Source organism: Haplochromis burtoni, unplaced genomic scaffold (genome assembly GCF_018398535.1).
Source record: "Haplochromis burtoni strain Fernald_Lab_line unplaced genomic scaffold, NCSU_Asbu1 Contig_40, whole genome shotgun sequence".
NCBI lineage: Eukaryota > Metazoa > Chordata > Actinopteri > Cichliformes > Cichlidae > Haplochromis > Haplochromis burtoni.
Window position 1 is genome coordinate 1,216,960 of NW_024582401.1, and position 6,554 is coordinate 1,223,513.

A 6,554-nucleotide genomic window follows, 5' to 3' on the forward strand; every position below is an offset into this window, starting at 1 on the left:
TTTGGGTTCATTGAGAACATGGTTGTTGTTCAATAATAAAATTATTCCTCAAAAATACAACTTGCCTAATAATTCTGCACTCCCTGTATATGCTAGTAACACTGTCAGACACTCTTCCTGTCACGGCTGCCGAGGCGAGCCGTGTGGTGTTGGAGGAAAGGAGGACCCAAAATGCAGGCGATGACTGATGATTCGAGTGACATTTATTTACAAGGTGGTGTAGTGGCAAACAGGCAGTGAGGGATGACAAGTAACTAAAGAAACCTAAACTGGAAAAACTAAATAACAAACCTGAGAACACATGGGGCAGAGAGGGGAACAAAACACCATGGAACACAGACGAACCGGCAACAAGCAGGAGAACACACAGGGTTTAAATACACACAGCAGTAATCAGGGGACGAGAGACAGGAGGGCAACACACCTGGGAGAAGTCGGAGCTGACGGGTTAGGGGAAACGTAACTTGAACACACTCACATGAGACGGGGACCTTCAGAATAAAACAGGAAACTCAGACACAGAGAACCAGACAAGACACTGAACTAAACAGACAGATTCACAAACAGACAGTGTGACACCATAGACAGACAGAACGCAGAAGTGGGACCAGGGTAAGCACAGAACAGAAACCTAAGAAATGGCAAATCATAACAGAATACATACTCAGAATAAACAAAAGCATAAAGAGACACAAAACACGGAGTCGGCAGACTCAGGACCATGACACTTCCTTCCCCGCGTCTTTTTCCATGTGCCGCTCATCACAAGTTGCCTTATTCCTGCAGGACCATATCCTGTGACCTCCACTCAGGGTTGGTATCTGGGACTGTCTCATTATTTGGTGTCAACACTAAATTATTCAGGACATTCCCAGACTCTGAACCAGAGGTTAGACTTCTGTGCAACACAGACACTTGTTCCTGTCAGCGGTATTTCCCAAACTTTTTTTTCCACATGATGACAGTTTATTGCAAAATGGCTGCGGCAACAGAGAATTGCACTAATCTGCTTATACTGTGATACTTGAAACCATAATTTGTGGCTGTAATGGACTGGCGTATTAAACAGCTGTTATTTTACCCGCTCACTGTGCTGATGGCAGTAAATTAGATTTTTCACTTGTTTTTTAAGGCCAAGGCAGATGCATACTTGCCTTATGTTCATACATGAGGTACTGTATTCTAAAATGAGCGAAATCCTCACTATTGCAAGTCCATTGTAATGCAGGAAAATATGAATAAGTCAATGATTCTAAGTGTTTAAGCTTTTTGGTTCAACTCCAGTCTCTGAAATCAGCGTCACCTCATTTTTATTTGTCCCTGTCTCTCCTTGTTTAGGGTCACCGAGCTGGAATGAGGGCGGACTGACAACGATGCCAAAACCTACTTGGCACAGCGCTGTGATCACAGAGCCAGACATGAGGAAAAATATGCAAAGAAACTGGGTTGGTCAATAAAAGGCAGAGAGGAGGCAAAGAGGGGGACACTGTAGCAATAATTGTGTGGTTTTAAATAGTTTGCATCATACAATGACAATAAAACTGAAGTATGTATTGTAGAGGCAATTTCAAATCAATGTCCTAAACAAAGCAGTGGCGAACTATCCAAGAGCACAGTGACAGCAGCCAAACCAGATTCTGAGGCCTGAAACTACGAAGTTTTCAGTGCGGACCACACTCTCTGTTCTACGTACAAATGTTGTGTCTCGAACTCTTTTGCCTTCCTCTCCTCCTCTCTTCTGGGCGGGGCGGAGCGGAAAAAGAGACAAATTAAAGAACGACAGAAAAAAAAAAGTAAAAAAAGAAATCCCCCCGCAAAACACACGTGTCTGCGCTAATCTGTCAGCTGTAATTCCTGTATTATTAAAAAGAGATACGGTCATTTGTGGTGTAATTACACCCACACCCTTTTCCCTTCTGACAGGAGGAAATGCATTCCAGGCATCTTTGCTCTGAGCGTTTACTACACTCTGACATGCTGTCACGCTTATCTGATGGTGTAGTCTCCTTCTGTCAGCCAGAGTGAGACAAAAACAGAAAACCACGGTGCCCACAGGTGAATTTCAGGAGTTGCTCCTTAGAAAAAGACACGCACACCTTCATGCCTGCAAGCACATACAAATGTAATGACAGGTTTGACAAAGCAGAGACAAATGGTTTTTCACACTTGCTCTTAGGTATCAGCATTAGTGCTGAAAGACAGTCTCCAAATCAGCCAAAGATTTGGCAGAAAATCCTGCATGGCATTCGTGTCTCAATCAGCAGTTTTATTAAGTGCTTAAAACCCATTTTATTTCGAGCCTGTTGGTTAGTTATGCCTAGACAAATGTAAAATGCAATCATGTCAATTGTTAACCCTTGAAATGAAACCTTCAGGTCTATTTGAAGTTTAGCAGAAACACATAATATAAACTTAAACATTAAAAAGTAGAAATTTAATCTGACTTTTACCAACTTAAACTTTTTGAGTTTCTCTAAAATTTCTTTTACAGATCTCTGATCTCTCTCCTGACCTCCTCTTTACATATTAAAGACTATTTGAATTAAAGATTTCATATATAGTTATCACCTCTTAAGGCCCATTGCCTCAAATTTTCACTTGAGGTTGTGCAGTGTGGCATACCTTTGACTTTTGTCCCTGTTTCCCTTCCTTAAGAATGGCCTCCTTGACAGATACCCTTCCACTGAGAACATTTCTGATGAACAGGCAGATAACAACAGGCAGAAACATCCAGAGAAGAGCTTTGAATGTCCTTCAAGAAGCCTCGAGAACTATTCCTGAAGACTCCTTAAAGAAATGACATGAAAGCTGCCTGAGAGAGTTCAGACTGTGCTTCCATCATGTTTGCATGAATGCAAATGCAGAATGCGGAAAAAGTTCATTTAGTTCAATCCCATTGTATCTAAATATTTAATTCTCTGTGATAATGGGGACGCTACGTAAGTGCTGCTTACAGAGTTGAATTAGGCAAACACAACTTCATGAGATCCATGACTGACATGGTGTCTTGAACTTTGATATGATTGCTAACACCAAAAAAAGTCAGCTTCACACCAGTCAATCAAGATTTACCACACTGCTGTTGTTTTGTAGCATGTTTGCTGTGCCTTGACTGGAACTTTAAGCATTAAAGTTTCCTCCTTGTCATTTACAGATTGTGAGGATTGATTTGTTGCTAATAAAACGAGAGGAGAAGAACACAAGAGCACCTGTAAACCCGCTCATAAGTAACTCGTTGATGGTGAAATGTTTATAAGTCCTCATCTGAAGAAACACAAGCTGAGATTCCTTCATTACGCCCTCTGTCTTTCACCAAACACTTATTTAACAGAGGCGGTGAGGGAGAACAGTCTGACAGTGGATAGGGTTTCTGCGAGGAGCAGAGCCTCGTCTTGTAATGACACATTTGGATTCCTGGGCAGTAAACAAAAGGGCTGTGATCAACAAGCACGGTCGCGCTGCCAGGACACGACTCCAGCGTTTTAACATTCTTCTGGAAAAATCTGCTGATGGTAAGAAGAGCCGAAGAGAGAAGGGTGGGTGGTTGTGTCATGGAGTGAGGCATGTGTTTATACTTCTTTGGCAAGGGCAACGCTGTGTTTGCAGACTGTATGTGTTTTTAATCCCCTGCATATTTTACTGACTTTGTCGTGCAGAAAGTTCCCCCAAGAAAACATAGGATTTGTGACCCATCCACAGTGTGTCAAAGCAGCAAACTGTCAGAGGAAACATTTCAGAGGGCTGAAGGGTGGGCCCACGCCTCTGGTCCAAATCTAGGCACATAACCTCATTATCCTCTAGTGGGACCTCAATTTTAAGAACCTTTGTGTGGTTTCTGTCCTTTTGCCTTAATCCAAGTCAGAGTTCTGGTTCATGAAAAGACCAAGTGTTTCATTTCAAAAGGGACTCCATAATAAAACCGTAACCTCCTGCATGCTGCCTGCATTATAAAACTCTTTGGTGGTGCAATCGAGGCCTTTTATCCAACATCAAAAAAAAGAAACATATTCTCCACGGACTGAGTCAGGCTGAGAACCCTTTGTCATCCCTATATCCTCAGTGAGCAATGCAAACACCTGGGCAAACACATCAATATGTAAGGATCAAAGTGCCAAACCCACAGGATGTAATCGTTCAGGATGGAGGCTACATGTGAGTAATTGTTACAAGCTGAGGAGGAGAGAGAAAGGAAAATGTGGGATAATACGTTTAATACAATAGCAAACAACATATAGTTTAAGGCTTACATGAGACATTTATATTGAGCTAATTAATATATGACTAATGGGGGCCAAGCAACACACTGCCCTACCCTGAGCAATGTTTTATCCTCAGCTTCTCATTTACTGTTGTTCACACTTGTATTTTTGCACATACAGTTAGGTCCAAAACAATTCAAATGTGACTGAAGTGCTGACTTTATACTGCAATACAAGGGTGTATAATCAAAGAATAGGATTTGGAATTATGTTTTGCTGACGTTTTTTTTATAGCTGTTTTCAGAGGTTCAAAAATAATTAGTTGACTGAAAAGCAATTTTCTTGCTACCCTTTTTCAAATTAGACATACGAAAAATCTGAAATTGAATCAAAGTGTTCAGTTCAGATTAGTTCAATTCAGTTTTATTTATATAGCACCAAAATTGCAATAATAGTCACCTCAAGGAGCTTTATATTGTAAGGTAAAGACCCTACAATAATAGAGAACCCTCCCCCCCCCCCCAAAATCAAACTACCCCCTTTGAGAGAGCACTTGGCAATAGTGGGAAGGAAAAACTACCTTTTAACAGAAGACACCGGAACCAGGCCGAGGAAAGGGCAGCCATTTACCACGACCCCCAGCTGCCCCTCCATGAACAGGTGAGTAAGGAAGAAACACTCGGTGCATTATGGGAAGCCCCCAGCAGCTTAGGCCTATTACATATGTATCTAAAGGAAGATTGAGGGTCATCTTTTCCAGCCCTAACAATATGTTTTATCAAAAAGTAAAGTTTTAAGCCTAATCCAAAAAGTAGAGAGGGCGTCTGTCTCCAAAACTGGGGGCTGGTTCCACAGACGATGGGAGAAACTCTGAATATATGTTCCAAACAGATGCTAATGTGAGTGAAGCAGGCTATCATTAGGCTGAAAAACCAAATAAACCTAAGATAAAGGGATAGCGAAAACCTCAGAAGTAGTCAAGTTAAATGTTTGGCATATTCTTAATAAGAAGAAAGATCAGGTTCTCTCACTCAGACTCTCTTTCACCAGCTTTGAGAGCTAGGCACCGGTTGTCCACTGACGCATTTCTTTCCCCAAAATTATGGCACTTTTAAAGGCCAGGAAAACTAGGACTTTTGAGAATGCAATGTGAAATATGCAGGTTTATACGTGTCGTTCTCAGATTCTCTTTTTGGGCTGCTGCTTTAGCCAGAAATCTGTCAAAGAATGGTGAAAAGTGTCCCCATACTTTTTTAGCACAGCACAAATGGATACAGCTCTTCACTTTTCTTTTCCTGAAACCAAGGGCCTCTTTCCTATCTAAGCTCATAAGACTCAGTCGAAAAGCATTCCACAACGTTAACACCTCATAAAACACCTCCGAAAAAAATGGTTTTCCTTGTGGATCGCGCTGTAGCTCCCTTGTGCTCGTTGGTGTTAGCACTGCAGCCTACATATGAAGGGTTGGCCTCCAAATGGAGCTTCTAATTACAGCAATCATGTTGCGATTGGAGGCTTCGCAGCTTTGAAAATGGGCGATGTTTTGCTCCGTCTCTTTATGTGTCACCCCGTAAACCCCACATATAGCTACTTTGAATGTGTACGTTCTCTTTGATTAATGGCTAAAAAACACGATCTATTTGTGTGCCAGCCAGTCATTTTGTGGTATGCTGCCCTCAGAGGCAAAGGGCAACAACAGAGGTTGTGGGAGGAGGGAAAAAAAAGATAAAATGTGTGGATGTAAGGAGATCTGTCTGGAATGCCGTGTGAGAGAAATTGCTTGACCCAAAACCGCTGAAATAAAGTCTCGCCTTGAGCAGACGAGACACGGAGCCAGACAGTGGGTGCAGATAGGGGATGCACACTCCACAAAAATGCTGCTTAACCCTGGCAGAAACAAACGCGGCGTCACCCCAAGAAAACATCCACAGTCACCTCAGGTTATCAGGAGTTAGAGACTGCGGTGTAATTGAATCTGTTAAAGAGGATTTTAGCCAAGTGGAATATGAGACCAAAAAAATAAATAAAAATACCGTGAACACGCCAGAAGGAAGAACCCTATCACACCAGTTCAGGAAAACAACAGTAACTTAAGATGGTTTTGGCCTCTTATTACAGGTTGTAAGATAATTCTCAAATCAGGCTGATTTGTTTCTGTTGCAAAGTTCAGAGGGCACGATGGAGTTTTTGAGACACAAAACAGATGTACACACCCTGCAAAAGTTATCTTTATTTACTAGTTTAATCCAGTGCTGTGCAACTCTTCAAGTTCAAGTTCAAGGTCCTTTATTTGTCACATGCATAGTTATACAAGTATAACACACAGTGAAATGTAGCCTGACACGCTCCTCGACA